Source organism: Girardinichthys multiradiatus, chromosome 23 (assembly GCF_021462225.1).
Source record: "Girardinichthys multiradiatus isolate DD_20200921_A chromosome 23, DD_fGirMul_XY1, whole genome shotgun sequence".
Classification (NCBI taxonomy): Eukaryota; Metazoa; Chordata; class Actinopteri; order Cyprinodontiformes; family Goodeidae; genus Girardinichthys; species Girardinichthys multiradiatus.
The window spans coordinates 33,309,604-33,328,279 of NC_061815.1; positions in this window are offsets into that span (position 1 = coordinate 33,309,604).

An 18,676-nucleotide genomic window follows, 5' to 3' on the forward strand; every position below is an offset into this window, starting at 1 on the left:
TATAAGCTGTACATTTCTGTTTCAGTAGAATGCCACAGCTGTGGTAGTTTTCCACAGTTTTCCCACAATTTCCCTGCCAGTCTAATCTGCAGCAGCATCTCTCCATGTTGCGAGCCCCTGCAGAGTTTTCTGGCCGCAGCGCCGTCCAGTTGGACCACTCCTTCCCTCTCCATGAAACTATATCCTGGGCTGCATGTTGGTCAGCCACTGTGCTTGGCAGAGCGAAGCAGTTGGCCACAGAATAGTCAAATCTGTTCCACATTACTCCCTGTTGCATTTCCTGTTTTCCCCGGCGTGTGTGGAGAAACAGCAATTGGAAACGTGGAGATGGCAACAGCATCCAACTCTGCCGGCTATGCCTCACATCTTCCAGCGCTAATGTAAAAGCTGGCTTCCTGTGCTACAGCACAACGGCTAAGCAGCTGTTTGCTCAAACATGGACTCAAAGTTATTGTTTTTTTTAGTATAGTCGGTCTGGTAAAGCTGTTCCCCACCAGATTTCCATGAACAAATCCAGCTGTCAACATATGATGACTGAAAATGAATCATGTTTTACAGAACAATATGAATATGTGAGGGGAAAACTCTGATTATCTCTGTGTCATGGATCTGTTAGCAACAGAACATTATGTCCTCAAAGCTGTCATTAGAAGAAAGAAAACTGGCCAAGCATGTGAATTTGTGAAAGTTTGACAAAGACCAAGTTTTGATGGCTAGGTAAGGTAAGGTAAGGTAAGTTTATTTATATAGCGCTTTTCAGCAACGAGACACTCAAAGCGCTGATGACTAGGTGACTAGGTGACTGGGTCAGCACCTCTTTTGGAGTGTGCCTGATCTTTACTGGTCGGTATCTTAAGGAATGGTGGTCAACATGCTCACTGATGCATGTGAAGAGTGAAGGCTGGCCCGTGTATTCCAATGTAATAAATGAGCTGAAATAAGTTAGTGTGGGTCTGAGAGAAATGTGTCAGTATACACTGAGTAATGCAGATTATAACTAATGGGCCTGCATAGCTGCATACCAGTAAGGATACCCACGTTGACCCCTGCCCACTAATAAAAGCAACAACAATGGGCATCAGAGCTGTACCACGGAGCAGTGGAAGAAGGTGGCCTAGCTTGATAAATCACTTTGATAGACAGGTATGCATCTCTTCAGCAAACAGTTTTCTCTTATGGCTGTGGCCTTTTTCAACTGGATGATGCCCCATGCCACATACCAAAAATGGTTTAGGATGGTTTGAGGAGCACTGTAATGTGTTTCAGGTTTTGACTTGGCCTCCAAATTCACCAGATCTCAATCTAACTGAGCATCTGTTGAATGTGCTGTGAAAATAAATACAGTCCCTTGTGGCCCAAGCTAAAAAGCTGCTGGATTTCAAGGAGTGGCTGCTAACATGTTGGTGTCAAGGATCACAGCACACCTTCAGGTATCTAGTGGAGGCCATACCTCATCTAGTCAGGGCTGGTTTAGCAGCAAAAGGGGGACCGACACACTATTAATAATTTGGTCATATTTTTATGAAGTAGTTACAATCTATGGTAAGATTAGGATGAACAAAAAATAAAATCAGATGTATTGAAATACTGGTGGTGTCCTGCTGATAACTAAACAAACAGAAACATCACACCAAGACAGTAAAACTCGCACTGCCTAACAATGATGTTTATAAATTTAGAGATGTGTAGGGATGAAAACAGAGATTGATTCAAAATTTGAACTAACGCAATACTTGCCATCTGATGTCAATAGGTGAGAAGTGGGGTACACCTTGGACAGGTTGCCAGTCCATCACAAGTACACACAGAACCACAGAAGACAGAACCATGGACACACACACACTTAAGGGTGACTTTAGAGCAGCCAAATGACCCCAGCATGCATGTTTTTGGACCGAGAAAAAAGTCGGTCAAGATGAAGCGAACCCAACCATACAAGCGGACAACAACTACGCTCAGCACAGAAAGACACCAGCCAGGATTGTCGCCCAGGACCTTCTAACTGCAAAGCAACAATGCTAACATCTCTTCCACTATACAGACACAAAAGGGAATTTTACAATTGAATGAAATCTAAGAATCAGTATGGATTCAGTATACAATTGCTTTTCGGTCTGGATCAGAACTAGGGTCTGCTAATGGCTAACTTTTGGTTTACTTTGGTCAGATTAAAACTGAATCATTTATGTTCAAAGTTCACCATCTAAATATTCTAAGCTAAAATCAATACCTCTTAAAATGGAATAGTTCACATTTATCAACATTTCTACAAATAAAGTCCAATAATAACTTGGTTGGGTGATAATCTCGTGTCAAATCATCACACAGTATCTAATCTGGTGTCTCAGTTCATTTAGATCTGTTTGTTTTTCTCCTATTCTCTGTGCGTTATCTATATGTTGGCATGTCCTCATGTATTTTTCTGTTTCAAAAATGTTCCCCATTAGCAATATAAATTAAATCATGGTCCCTTTGAGGCTTTGAAGGAACAACCTCAAAGGTCTGCACTGTTTTCAGCTGCAATATTTCAAGAGAAAATATTAGAAGCAGCACCGTCTCTTTAAGCCCCTTAAATATTCTTTGCTTTTCTCTATCACCTGTATGATGAGGTCTGGACCAGAGAAGGCTTTCATTGGATGCATGTAGAAACATGCATGCTGCCATAACTCAGTATACTGAAAAAATTCAATATTACTGTAACATGTCCTCTAGGACTAGAACAGTGTCAGCTAAATGGGCTGCATTTCAGTTCTTCGAATATAACAGTCTTATTAAGGTTAAAGTGTACACTTCTGTTTCAGGCATTAAGACAGCAGCATGCCCCAAGACACAGTAAAAATGTTGTTTGCATACAGTGTCTGATAGGTCAGTTATAATGTCACACTTTGCTCATTAAAGGGGAGTTACGTCTAATTATATTATGTAACACAGAAAGGGCCATTTAATGTAGTGCTAAGAATGTCAGAGGTTTATAACTGTAGATGATAATTGTAGTGTTTTAGGAGTTAGTCATTAAAAAAATGAACATACTTTGCATAATTTTCATTTCCAGTACAGAGCAGCTAAAAATACATGAAATATGTACTAGAACTTTGTATTTAAGAATAGACAAGCAGCTTTGATCCTTTCAACTAAGCTCTGACTTGATGAAAGCAAGAAGCTAGTGACACCCAGCAAAGTCTTGGCTGTTTTTCAGCTCTGGCACGTTTACAGGTAATGTTGGTGGTTAATGATTCCTGTTTGTGTCACTGCTCACTTCAAATTAGAATCTGTCAGCTGTACGATGAAGAAGATTCCCAGAAGTGGTGTGAAAAGTCCTCTGCTTAATCTGATCCTAAGCGTAATGAGATTGTTTAATTACCAAAAAGGAAAATCCTTAATCATCGCCCTGCTCTTATCGCTCTCTACGTCTCAAGTAATGCCTCGGATTTAAATTTGGATCCGCGAACGGCCTCGACTCCAAACCTTCATAAGCTCTGAGAAAAGCAGCGTTCACTCCTGTTTATCTTTCAGAGCCATTAAATTCACGGAGACATGAAATGACTCTGAAGCGTTAAATTACATACTGTACAAGTTTATGGATTAATGTTGCTCCAGACGTGACTGTGTTCACTTCTCTGGAAGCTCCTATAAGAGCCTATTAAAACAGCTTTCTGTAGAAAATGAATTAATGTCAGAACTGAAGAAGCTCCGCTGTGTCTCAGACTGTATTGCTTCCTTTTATGTACCGCTTTAACCAGTAAAATCTCAGCAGACTGAGCTTTATCTGTATTTACATAAACTGTTTCTGAACCATTATGAAGAGGACCAGCGCAATAAAAGCACAATGGAAATTTCACAATAAAAATCCAAATAACGACAGTAATAGGCTCATATATTACACAAAGTTATGCCAAAAAATAAAGTTTTATGTATCAGAGCATAACAAAAAGTTTTGCTTTCTAAGTTTTAAAATTAGGTCACCAACTTTAGATGAATAAAAACACATGACTTCTTGCTTCCATAGGAAATAAGAGGGACATTTCCAGGATGCTACTATTGATTGTGAAATCCCAAATGAAGCAACTGAGAGTCAGATGAAACAACAGAAACAGAGGATGGTAGCGCTTGGCACTATAGACAAACTACCAGCACTTGTTGCCATTTTATAGGAGTCACATTGTGGGTGAAAATATTCAGCATGTAGAAATGTACAAATGTAACTGTATATGTTGGGCGTAGAGGGTTATTTGAGTGAACCCACAGTCACAATGTAGGCTCCAGTTGCCATAGAAAGACCATGCCAAGGGAGGGTCGTCGTATTGTGTGCCAAACATTACAAAATCCCATGGCATTTGCTCTTTCCATCCAGACACAGCAATCACTTGACAAACACATCATCCCATACTTGATCCAATGTGAAGGCTGCCATCAACACCAGAGTTGAGGCAGCTGCATATGGAGTGATCCCACAGCTGGGAGGGACACACTGTATCTGCAGCAGGGGATGCATGTGAACTGACTTGCTTTCAGTGAGGATACAACAAACGTATGTCATTATTCCACTTCAAATTGCTGCTTATATCCAGGCCTAATGGGGGGTGGGTGTGATCACTGTCAGAAGACCATCAGTTTGACAACTTTCTCAACCATTTCATCTGATATGGTAATAACTGCAATGCAGTCATATAGACTTTCAATACATGCAGTTTCATTTTATTTCCATCACTGAGTCTGCCTGCTTATTATTCTCTCTGGGAGTGTATATACCAGTCAATATATAGCTTTGTTATAGGATCTTAATAATTCCATTATTTGAACATTAAAAAGAGCACATGCCATAGCCTCTGACTTTTGTTAGGTCTATTGTTTTGGTAATTTCTCAATTTCTTTTAGTTCTTTGGGTTGTTATCACAAATGGTTTGTTAGTTCCAATTTCTAAATTTAGTTTCTGTCTTTGGTTTTTCTTCCAGCAAACATAAAGATTCACATCATCATTTTTGTTAGTAATTGTTACTCACAATTTTCCATAATTCTTAGAGGATCAGCTAGTTATGGGTGTTCATGCTTTTCGATATCCAGCAATCCAGGAGGACGAGCATAATTTACTCTAATATCTGCCAAATAGTTGTTCTAAATTCCTGTCCTTTATGTTTTGGAACATCTTCTTTGCTGTGTTTTCAGTTTTGTTTTGCTTGCAGATTAGTGTGCATTTCTGTGCAACTGTGACTATTGCACATCAGCAAGTTGTGTGTTCATAAGCCTAGATGGTTTGGTTTGAGACATTAGATCTATTGTGACTATGCAGTGACTTGCAAACCTCATCATACTTCTTAAACTTTTTCATAGTTTGCAACCGCAAACTTCAATGTATTTCATACAGCTTTTAAGTGATAGACCAGCAGAAAGTATCACATAATCATGAAATGCAAAGAAAATAATACATCATTTTAACATTTTATACAAATAAAAATCTGAAAGGTGTGGTGTGCATGTGTATCCAATTGTTTATAATCTGAGACCAGTTACCTAATGAGCACTTATAGTCCACCTGTGTTTAATTTACTCTCAGTTTAACTGTTGCTGTCTTGTGAAGGTCTTAGACATTTGTTAGAGAAACTTATTGAACAAACAGCATCAGGAAGACCATCGACCACAGCGGAAAGGTCAGGGAGAATGGAGAGAATTTTAAAGCCTAATAAGGGAGGGTTAAAACAATAGCCCAAGCTTTGAAGATCTTACAGAGCACTGCCTTATCCCTTATCTAAAGATGGAAAGAGTATAGCACAACAGCAAACCTACTAAGACATAAATGTCCCCCTAAACTGAAAGGCCAGACATTGGGAGCATTAAGCAGAGAAGCATCGAAAGAGTCCGTTGTACCTCATGAGGAGCAGCAGAGATCCAAAGCTTGGGTAGGGGAATCTGTTGATAAGACAACTATAAGTAATGCACTCAACAAATTTGCCTTTAATGAGGTAAGAATGAGTCTCAAGAAAAAAGCCAATGATGAAAGAATGCCATTTGAACTCTCATTAGCAGTTTCCCATAAGTCATGTCAGAGATGCAACATGTAAAAAGAAAATGCTCTGGTCAGATTAGACCACAATTGACATTTCTGGCCCCCCAAGGCTGTGTTCTCTCTCCTCTGCTCTTCTCCCTGTACACCAACAGCTGCACCTCCAGTCACCAGTCTGTCAAGCTTCTGAAGTTTGCGGACGACACCACCCTGATCGGACTTATCTCTGATGGTGACGAGTCCGCGTACAGATGGGAGGTGGACCATCTGTTGGACTGGTGCAGCCAGAACAACCTTGAGCTCAACGCTCTAAAGACAGTGGAGATGGTTGTGGACTTCAGGCAGAACCCAGCCCCACCTGCCCCCATCACCCTCTGTGACTCCACAATTGACACTGTGGAATCTTTCCGCTTCCTGGGAACCATCATCTCCCAGGACCTCAAGTGGGAGCCAAACATCAGCTCCCTCATCAAGAAAGCCCAGCAGAGGATGTTCTTCCTGCGGCAGCTGAAGAAATTCAACCTGCCAAAGACTATGATGGTGCACTTCTACACAGCCATCATTGAGTCCATCCTCACCTCCTCCATCACCATCTGGTATGCCGCTGCTACAGCCAAGGATAAGGGCAGGCTGCAGCGTGTCATTCGGTCTGCTGAGAAGGTGATTGGCTGCAGTCTACTGTCGCTCCAGGAACTGTACACCTCCAGGACCCTGAAGCGGGCAGGGAAGATTCTGGCTGATCCCTCCCACCCCGGTCACAGACTCTTTGAGACTCTCCCCTCTGGCAGGAGGCTGCGGTCCATCCGGACCAAAACCTCACGCCACAAGAACAGTTTTTTCCCATCTGCCACCAGCCTTGTTAACAAAGCCCGGAAACCACCCTGACACTCCCCCCCCCCCCACATTTACTCTCACTCACTTAAAACTGTGCACATATATTTATATTATATTGTAGATATGTTTATACTGTTTAATTTGTATTGTATTGCACTGACTACGCCAAAACAAATTCCTTGTATGTCCAAAAACGTACTTGGCAATAAAGCTTTTCTGATTCAGATTCTGATTCTGATATACGAAACCTTATGTGTAGAAGAAATCTAACACTGCACATCTCACTGAACACCATGACCTCCATGAAATAAAGTGATGGCAGCATCATTTAGTGGGGAAGCCTTTCTTCAGCAGGGACAGAATAGCTGGTCAGAGCTGGTGGAAAGATGACTGGAGCTGGGCAATCCTGGAGGAAAACCCTTTTAGAGTCTGCAAAAAGTTAAAGACTGTGGGAGAGGTTCACTTTTTAACAGGACCCTAAACATACAACCAAAGATATACTGAAATGGTTAAGATCAAAGTATATTCTTAGAATGGTATAGTCAAAGCACTGACCTAAATCAACTTGAAAACTGGTATTCACAGATTCTATTGATTTAATCTGACCTTAAGGGATTTTTCAAATACTCTTATACATATAATTTTAGTCTCTAGAAGTGCCAAAGATTTTTCTGATTTTATTTATCTAAAACATTTAAACTCTTTATTATTTTCCGTCTTCAAAATTGTCTGCTACTTTGTGTTGGTTTTAACATAAAATTCCAATAACATACATTCAAGTTCATGTGACAAAAGGTGTAAAAAAATCAAGCAGCATAAATATGTTTACAAGGCACTGTTTATAAAGAACATGGTAAATGTGAATGATGTTCAAGTAAAGTACTGTGAGACCTGAAATAGTCAACCTGATGTCATATGTTTCATATACTTTATTGGTAAAGTTCTTTTTTACTTAAAAAAGTAGGAAAAAACCTGCAAAACCCTACAAACTGTAAAGTGATGACACTCTCACTATCAGTGCCCTGAAACTGAAGTAATTGGCATTTTTATGGTTGTGATGTTACAAAATGTAGAGAAAAAGTTCAAGTTGTATAAATACTTTAGCAAGCTATTGTAAAATAATGAAAATTTGCAGGCACCGTTTTTGGATCTTTTCATAAATTTGGGATGCATAAATGAAAATCATACCTTTGAAACATCCAAGCACCTAAAGAGACATTAATTGAAGACCACCTGTATTCATCTACTTGGGTTTATGGTTTATCCACAATCATCATTTAGAAAGGTCTATTGATACAAATGTCAAGGCTTATTCTGACCACATAAAACTTTCTTCTTTAAAACTTTCAGCTCTTGAGACTTAGTTTAAAAAAGACAAACACAAACAGTGGAGGTCATGTTCTGAAAGACCAATAAAAGCTGAAGAGAAAACTGCTTTGGAATGGACTTTTAAAGCAAAATGCCTTCAGGTGAACTGATCAGACTCTGGAGCAATAGCCCTTTCCTTTGTTAATCTGCACAAACAAGGCCATCATTACAGAATATTTAAACTTAAAAATGTTTATAGAAAACAGGTTTTCTAAGAAGGTCTAGGCCCATTGAAGACAAAATTGACACGAAGTGTCATCTCTATCTACCTTGATCTGCTGTTTACAGTGACAGGAATCCTGAGCAGCTATGCATCGATCTCATACATTCCTTAGAATCTTTGCTTTAGCAGCAGATTTTGTCCTTGTTTCCTCTTTTATATGATTACAGCGAAAGAGATGATACCTAGAAGTGCTGGGATAATGTCTTGTGACTCAAACTCTCAGGAAATCAAACTGTGATTTCACCGAGAGTTTGGACCCACTGTCGGAGAACGTAATGGCTTTGAATTCACAGTTGTCATTCTTCCAGTGAGCCAAATGTGTCACCAACTTTTGAAGCAGGACACTTTTCTTCTGTTTTTTTTTTTTTTTTTTTTTTTGCTAACCATTTTTCTCTGCTGAGCTGCAAAAGAGGGACTCCAACCTCAGCACATCTTTGCTGTAAGAAAGCCCGGAAGATGAAATGTTCCACTTCATGCTGCCGGATAAAAAACTGAAAACTTACCAAAAATAATCAGTTCAACCACACTGCACAATGCAGCAGGCCATAATCAAACTTTCTGACTTCCTCAGCGATTCAGCTGTAACTCTAGACAAACTTGAAAAACTTCCTTAATGCTTTTTATATGTCTGAAAGAAACAAGTTACCAAGCAAAATGAAATCAAACTGACAGGTTGTCAGGAGAAGGAGTTAAGTTCCAGAGACGAGCTCAGATAAAAAAATAATAAAACCTCAACACAACTCTTTTTGTGAGTCGTTATCCCATTCCTCCAGGGCAGGGACCGGAGCAGGGTAGAACAGAGACTGGAAGCTGGGCTCCTCTCCACCACGCTTTATGAGCTGCAGATTGCTAAGTGTCAGGCTCCTGCTGCGCAAAGTTAAGAGGGGACAACAAAAGGCATCTGCAGAGCCAGAGCTGAGATTTACAGCACAAGACAACCGCCGTCAGCAATAGGACTCAGCTGCTCGCAACATCTGCATGCACACACTCCTTCAGCACTTTTATTCAAGAGTTACATCTGCTGAAAATTAAAGACAGATTAAGCACTTCTGAAGACCAGATTTAAGTACAATTTCCACACAAATGATGGGAAGTTTCAACCTCAAATCAGAAAAAGGTGTTTTGAAGGTTTCAGTTGTTAATAATTGTTTAATTACTCTGACTTTTATACCACTGGAGGGAGAAAATCCAACATTTTTAATAAATTATTCTGTTTCTGCATTTCGGACTGTAATGCGTTGTTAAAAGGAAAGCAACATTGTATCATAATCCCATTCCTTCTTGCAAACTTTAAGATCAGAATCAGAATCAGAAAAAAACTTTATTGCAAAGTAGTGTTTCACATGTACGAGGATTTGGCTTTGGTGGTAAGGTGCTATACATAGACAAACATATAGCTGACATAAAGACATTTTGAAATACATAGGTAACAAAAAAAACAGTTATATAGCAATGTTATGAAGGTGTTCTGACATTCATTGTAACAAAAAGAAGTTTCAGGCAGTATTTTGTAGCTCTGACAGGTGAGACACTTTTTACATCTATCTGATGCCTTTAATGAGCCAACAATGAAGGAATGCCATGTGAACTCTTAATCAAACTGCTGCTTAGGATAAGGATCAACAAATCTAAAGTTTAACAAACAGTTACAAATGCAATCAACATGTATGGGTGCTGGAGAGTGTTGCTATCTATCTATCTGTCTGTCTGTCTGTCTGTCTGTCTGTCTATTTATCTATCTATCTATCTATCTATCTATCTATCTATCTATCTATCTATCTATCTATCTATCTATCTATCTATCTATCTATCTATCTATCTATCTATCTATCTATCTATCTATCTATCTATCTATCTATCTATCTATCTATCTATCTATCTATCTATCTATCTATCTATCTATCTATCTATCTATCTATCTATCTATCTATCTATCTATCTATCTATCTATCTATCTATCTATCTATCTATCTATCTGTCTGTCTGTCTGTCTGTCTGTCTGTCTGTCTGTCTGTCTGTCTGTCTGTCTGTCTGTCTGTCTGTCTGTCTGTCTGTCTGTCTGTCTATCTGTCTATCTATCTATCTATCTAACATTTATATGAAAACAACAAAAACAAATTTGGACCTGATAATATAATGTGCTATTTTATGATTTTATTTTTGACATTTCAAAAATAATCAAGTTGGGCTCAAACTAATCAAAAAAAGCCTAACTAGACATTTTAAAAGATATTTAAGTTTCCCTTTAAGGTACTTTTGTGGAATAGACTGTCCAGCCGTCCCCAGTTAGCTACAGCTACTGTTTAAAAGCTTCGTCAGCTGACACAATCTGTGACAGGCTGTCTGGGCAAACTGAATCTCAAATAATATACGTACTTCTGGAAAGTAGCCTGAGGTGCAGGCTGCTGTTGCTTACACCTGCACAGATTTCAACAACTTCTCTGCTGCTGTAAAACAAAATCTTTCACACAGTGGAAATGCATTGTCTTGCATGAATTGTATTATGCAAATTTTGTTTTGCATGATTTGTCTGAATATATTACCCTAAAATTTTACTGGGGTTAGGTTTTATCTCTACGACAGATCCCAGGCACACATACACAGGAAGCTCCATTTAACTTCTTGTATGTCCTCCGCAGTACTTCCAAATTGTCATAAAGTCAGGGCTTGATTGTCCCTATGATCAAAGTCTCCAATGAAGCCACAAAAAATGGGATATATTGCCTGGAGGAAAGGCCTTTGGCTCCTGAGACTTGACTATATGATCCAGCCCATAAAAGCTACAGGAAACTCCATCTGGAGTCACAACAGAGAGGGATATCAATGTTCAGTGTAACGGCTGGATGGCAGGGAAATGCCTGCCTGTGTCAACTCCCAGCATCATGCTAGAGATATCTAGACTAAAAGAAATAACCTGGGTCGACTGTTTACCATTAACTCACAAAACTTTACAGTACATGTTTGAAGTTCAATGAACAGCAGATTATCCAGAATGTTATGAAAACAATTCCATGTTTCGTTTCTAAAATCTGGTGGCCAAGACTACATAGACAGGACTAAAAATATCTCCTGTGATAATGTTTGTATAAAATGTACATGAAAAATGCTAATGTAGAAAATTTGCATCTTTGTTATTTTGCAAAATAATCATACTTAACGGTTTTCTTCAGGTCCCTTAAAACATTTATTTCCAGGACATTAGGATATGCCCAAATACCATCATATCCATGCAGATTGCATACTGGAATCTGCAAAAAATAAATGGTTTTATGATTTAACAGTTATGCTAAATGAAATGGTTTGTCTGAATACATGTCAAAGGCAATGTTTCTTCTATTTGAATGGTATTGTAATGCTTGTTTAGTAAGTCCAAGAAACCTTTTAAATAATCCACAGTTTGCCATGGCTTTAAATGCCTTTTAATGTTGAACAATGAATGTGAACCAGTCTTTTATTAATTGAAATGGTCACATGTTAAAAACTTTGAATATGAAAACAGCCCTGAATACTATTATGGCTGCAGTAATAGATGAGTAACATATTTGGTCTTTCTCTAATGTAGAGGAAATATTTCAGAAAAATAATAGTAATATAATTTTTTTAATTGGCTCTCTACTTTAGTATTGCTCCTGTGTCACTCTACAGGGGTTGGACAATGAAACTGAAACACCTGTCATTTTAGTGTGGGAGGTTTCATAGCTAAATTGGACCAGCCTGGTAGCCAGTCTTCATTGATTGCACATTGCACCAGTAAGAGCAGAGTGTGAAGGTTCAATTAGCAGGGTAAGAGCACAGTTTTGCTCAAAATATTGAAATGCACACAACATTATGGGTGACATACCAGAGTTCAAAAGAGGACAAATTGTTGGTGCACGTCTTGCTGGCGCATCTGTGACCAAGACAGCAGGTCTTTGTGATGTATCAAGAGCCACGGTATCCAGGGTAATGTCAGCATACCACCAAGAAGGATGAACCACATCCAACAGGATTAACTGTGGACGCAAGAGGAAGCTGTCTGAAAGGGATGTTCGGGTGCTAACCCGGATTGTATCCAAAAAACATAAAACCACGGCTGCCCAAATCACGGCAGGATTAAATGTGCACCTCAACTCTCCTGTTTCCACCAGTACTGTCCGTCGGGAGCTCCACAGGGTCAATATACACGGCCGGGCTGCTATAGCCAAACCTTTGGTCACTCATGCCAAAGCCAAACGTCGGTTGCAATGGTGCAAGGAGCGCAAATCTTGGGCTGTGGACAATGTGAAACATGTATTGTTCTCTGATGAGTCCACCTTTACTGTTTCCCCCACATCCAGGAGAGTTATGGTGTGGAGAAGCCCCAAAGAAGCGTACCACCCAGACTATTGGATGCCCAGAGTGATGGTTTGGGCTGCCATATCATGGCATTCCCTTGGCCCAATAATTGTGCTAGATGGGCGCGTCACTGCCAAGGACTACCGAACCATTCTTGAGGACCATGTGCCATGGTTCAAACATTGTATCCTGAAGGCGGTGCTGTGTATCAGGATGACAATGCACCAATACACACAGCAAGACTGGTGAAAGATTGGTTTGATGAACATGAAAGTGAAGTTGAACATCTCCCATGGCCTGCACAGTCAACAGATCTACATATTATTGAGCCACTTTGGGGTGTTTTGGAGGAACAAGTCAGGAAACGTTTTCCTCCACCAATATCACGTAGTGACCTGGCCACTATGCTGCAAGAAGAATGGCTTAAAATCCCTTTGACCACTGTGCAGGACTTGTATATGTCATTCCCAAGATGAACTGATGCTGTATTGGCCGCAAAAGGAGGCCCTGCACCATACTAATAAATTATTGCAGCTTCTGTTCTATATTTAGCACAATGAAAAAGGCAGATGCAAACTGGCACACAAAATGTCTGCGGTCATTGTGGCGAGAAGGAAGCAAAGGTCCAGTGTCAGATGACAGAGACAGAGTACCTTCTGTGCGCATCTCAACATATTTTGCCTTTCAGAAATAAAAATAGTAGAAATTTCAACTATCCAGCAATGCCATTTTGGAGTTGCAGCATTAAAATTCCAGCACACCATTACTTTATTGGACGACTGCTTTATGTCAGCTGGATGCACTGAGCCCTTCTATATTGCCCAGAAAAGGTGGAGCAGATTACTGTTGTCTGCTGCATGGTTACATTGGAACTGCAGACAATTCCACTGATTTCCATTGATTATTGAGAAAAGTATAATGTTTTTGTTATCATTGTTGCTGCTGGCACATTGTTTTTTTTATCTTTTGAGAGATGCATGTCTCATTACCTTTAGAAAGAAACTTTTTGGTTTAAAGAAAATCATTCTAAATCTACATCTGCCAGGGGTGTAAATAATTTTGAGCTTAGTATTAGATAGGGTCTTACAAAGGCCTAAACATTGCCCAATTTTATCTCAGTCATGATCTTAGTCAGGGACCTCTGAAGGTGTCAGTGATGTGAAATGCTGTAATATGTATAGCTCTAGGCAGTATGTATGGATTCTGTGTTCATACTAGTGCTTTACCTTCTGTTTCATTCTTTTCTGAAAACACAGGTAGCTGTAGCAGCTGACATCAATGTGGAGTCGACACCTCTGACTCATTTCAACATCATTCTCAAATATGAACTTACAACAGCTGTAACCATTACTAAGGAGTGATTTGATTCAGCTCGCTGAAGGCTGTGGAAATAGCAGGTGAACGGTGTCTGTGTGGGCAAATTCTGACCGGAGGACATAAGAGCGGGCACAAAAGGACCTGGCGCCTCAATGGGAGAGGTGCTTAATGTTAATGCATTCATTTATCTCTACACAGAAGGAAGAGCTCCAGTGAAAGCAGCTTTCACCTGCAGCCGGTGGCAGGCTGCAAATAAAACATTAGCCATTTTGATCTATCCACTACATTAAAATGTCACTTCCTCATTGTGTGAGCTGAGGTCATTGCCGGCCTGAGCGGCTGCGGGAAATAAATCCTCCAATGTGTCAACAGGAATGATCAACTAATGAGCAGATTTACTACATGTTAGTCTTAAAAAAGAAGAGTTATTTCTTCTGTAAATGTAAACACATCTCTATGGAAATAATTGTAATATTTACCAACGGAAACGAGAGGCTTTAATGGGGTGGAAGCGTGGAAATCTTATTTAGACGTTTAATTTTTAGGATTACAAAACCATTTGGAACAACAGGAAACAGCTAAAAATCAGAAAAGGGAGGAACAATATAGGGTTGCAAAGGTATTCACACCCCTTGGCATTTTATCAAATTTTGTCACATTCCAATCGGTAATTCTGATGTTTATTAACCATATTTTATGTGATGGAGCTGAACAAAATTGTCTAAGTTGATGAAGTTAAATGAGAAAAAACAACAACAAAAAAAACACAAACTATATATATATATATATATATATATATATATATATATATATATATATATATACATATATATAAATAAACATATAGATATATATATAGACATATATATCTACTTTTAAATCAGAAAAAAAAAACATTTCATGTGTTTTTTTTTCTCAGTATGTGTTTTACTAAGGAAGCTCATTTGTAGTTCACCTTCTTCAAGCTTTATTTCCTGTATAAATATCAGGCTTATGTGTAACTAATGCAGGTGTAATAATAGTTTAAAACTAAATAACAATAAATTTGCATCATCTGCTTTGCAATTTTTGAGATCGGAGTTGTTTTAAAGTGGTGCAAGCTGCTTTGGTCTCAGCCCCTCTAGTGCTAGCTGTTAGCTTTAGCCTCCAGGACGAACTATAGTGGATTTACACTAAATATGCCAATATAGTTATTTGGTGAAGGTAAGATATTAACTGTTTATAAACTTTTATCAGAACCTCACATATTAAAATATCCTGAACTTGTGTTGTGAGAGGGAATGTAAACATTATAGAGTAGGAAGGACTTAGTTGAAACATAGGTTTTAGATTGTGTTGCAGGCTCAGCGGATGCATATAAAGAAAATAAATTCAGCTTGGACATAGCAAGACTTATTTTTTATACAGTCTGCTATGAAACTAAAGTGAAAAGAAAAAGTAAAACTTGCTTTAGATTACATTTTGAGATTATAGGCTCATGTTGGACCTAGAATAAAAAGCAGTAAATATTTTTCTACTGTGTTTAGAATTAAATCGGGTGTTTGTATAATCTGCTTTAAATTTGTATTATTTGTTTCAGAAAACAGTATAACAGAAGCAGCTGGAATTGACCAGAAAGTTAGAAACACATGAGAAAAGACATCAGCTTTCACCCAGGGTCTCCACTACAGTGAAACCATGCTTCCTGTCATTTGATATCCAAATTGTTTAGTAAAAAAACACAGGACCATTATTACTAAATAAAAGTACATACTACTTTAAGAAAAGTGTTTGTGTTGTCCTTTTCAAGCTTTACAGAAATGATTCCTCCACCTCTGTGTCTGATGTTAATAATCTATGTTAACATAAAATTATGAAAGAGTTTAATTATTGTATAGAAAATAAAATGAAACTGTTAAGTCTTACAAGCAGGTGGCACAATAAACAGCATTTGCCCTGCAGAGCCTCATTCTGAATCTGAGCCAGGTCTCAGCTGTGCTGCAGAAGAAAACAGAAACAGGATAAGAATAATAAAAGCTCTCTTTGCTCAGTCGGTCTGCTGCCACAGAATGAACTGCTGTAAACTGTTAATTCCACTCAGTTTCATGTTTAGTGAACACCTGCTGACTTTTTTTTCTCCCCTCCGCAGCACAGCAGGTGTCGTCACATCCTGAACAGACCCCATTATTTGGCTGCTTGTACCTGCGCAGCAGACACCTGTCAGCCAGATTAATTACACAGCCAGACATGCAGAAATCATAAAAATGTGAAAAGTGTCTCCAACGTCCAGAAAACAGTCAATCTCAGATTTAAGCCCTCAAAAATGCATTGTACTTACTGTTGTATTTGCTGTTTTCTATTCAAAATGAAGGTCATCTATAAAACAGGTTAATTCTGTTGGTGAGAAGATGACTGATTATTAAATACTTTATAATATACATACTGGGTCTAGGTCATTCCATACAGTCAGTCTGATTGCAGGTTTTGTGTAATAGAAAAAAGTCAACATAGTTTTCATTTGGTTTTTAATTCCAAAATATGCTGCGATATTTGTGGTAATACAGTGCTAAAAAACAGTATACTCCCCCTTACAGATTTCTTCTGTTTATGATTTTTTTGTCCAACTCAGATGTTTTACATCATAACACAACATTCAATATTGTATCAAAATTACCTTAGTAAATACATAAAGCAGTTTATAAATGATGATTAGAAACCTATCCAAATCAAGCTGACCATATATGAAAAACAATATAAAATTTCCCATCCTGTAAAATGACAAATTCACTTTGATAAAACAATGTCACTAGCAACACCCTGGCCTTTTACTACTAGATCTGTAGAATCAAGAAATAAATTGAAAAGAACCTGTATGACAACATGAAGTAAGCTAAAATAAACCTAGTATTTCAAAGCACATAAGCAAATCCATCTCTGAATGCCTCAAATAAATTTAAATGAAGGTTTTGGCATGGCCTAGTCAAAGTCTGGACTTAAGTCTGATTTGGATGCTTTGGTATGACTTAAAACTGGCCATTCCTGCTCAGAGGCTCGACAGTGTGGCAGAAAAAGCAATTGTGCAAGAACAAGTGGTCAAACATTCCTTCCAAGGGTGGCACAAGCAGTCAGCACGTTTAGGGGCTATTTTCACATGGGGCCAGGTTGGATTTTTTTCCATTAGTAAATGAAGTCATCATTTTAAAAAAGAATTTTGTACTTACTGTAGTTATCTTTAACTGATATAAAAATTTTATAGATGATCTGAAATATTTAAATGTGACAAAAAAGCAAAAACAGAAGGCATCTGTAAGGGGGCAAATATTTTTTCATGGCACCGCATATGAACAAAAATTTCAGGAGCAACATTTTAAAATAAGAGATTTATTTTAATACTTACAGTGTTCTTTTTTCCCCTGTCCATGTCAGGGATTACATAGAGGGACTGGTTGGCCTCCATATGCCAGGACCTGATTGACTATATTAAATCAAGACGGCATCCAGCATCAAAGTAGGCAGGCCATATTGATTCAATAGTAACCTGTGTATGTCTGACCTTCAGCCATATGTGTTATTCATGTTGGTGCCTGGGTGTGTGTGTGTGTGTGTGTGTGTATGTGTATGTGTTTGCTATGTTCTTCCATTGAATGAAATAGTAAACTCACTATTTAGATATGTGGTGTTTAGTCTGTAAGGAATACACCATGTAAAGCCACTTCTACCCATAAATAATTCATAACGTCAGAAAGGCACCACACATTATCAAGTAATTTTAATCCTGGAATTAACAACTTTTCAGACTACTTTATCAAAGTTTACCCTACTAAAAAAGCCACAGCAAGCAGTAGAATATTTGTTTTTTAGGTACAATCACATTCTTAAGTTCATTCTGCTCAACACCTAAACATAGTTCCCTTATCTGTAGTAGAAATATATCATATTGCAATAAATGTATAGGAAAGTGACAAAATCATCATAGCTGTGGAAGGCTAGCAGACAGTCCAATGATTGACCCTGTTTTAGACAAATTAAAGACCTCACAATGAAAATGTTTAAACCTGTCAGATATAATGCTGTTGTGACACACACGAGTATTTTGCCATATTTATTTTTTATTATTGAATTTCTCATTTGTTTCATACCAAATTTGGCTCAAAAAAAACAAAACTTTGTAGTTTACTTCAAGCCCCATAGGGAAATCAAGTCCATGCCAAGAATGCTCGTTGGAGACAGTCAGGCTCTTGTGATAAGACTAGTTTAACTAGATCACAATACCTGTTCCAGGCTGACTCTTGTTCTTCAAGGGTTACTGAGTGATAAAGAATGATTTGATTACAAATATGTGGTCTATAGACATTTCATATTGATAATAGCTGCGCAATGCCCCATTCTCAGAAAGCTACTGTCTTGACTTAATATCATCTCTTTATGTTTGACCTAAAGACTGACTTTATATAGGGTTTATTTATATATATTACTGGTCAAAAGTTTTAGACACACTTTCTCGCTTAATGGGTCTCTTTATTTCCATAAATATTTACAGTGTAGATTCTCACCAAAGGCTTTAAAACTGTTAAAGAACACACATGGAATTATATAGTAAACAAAAAGTGTGAAATAACGAAACATTTTTGTATTTAGATTTT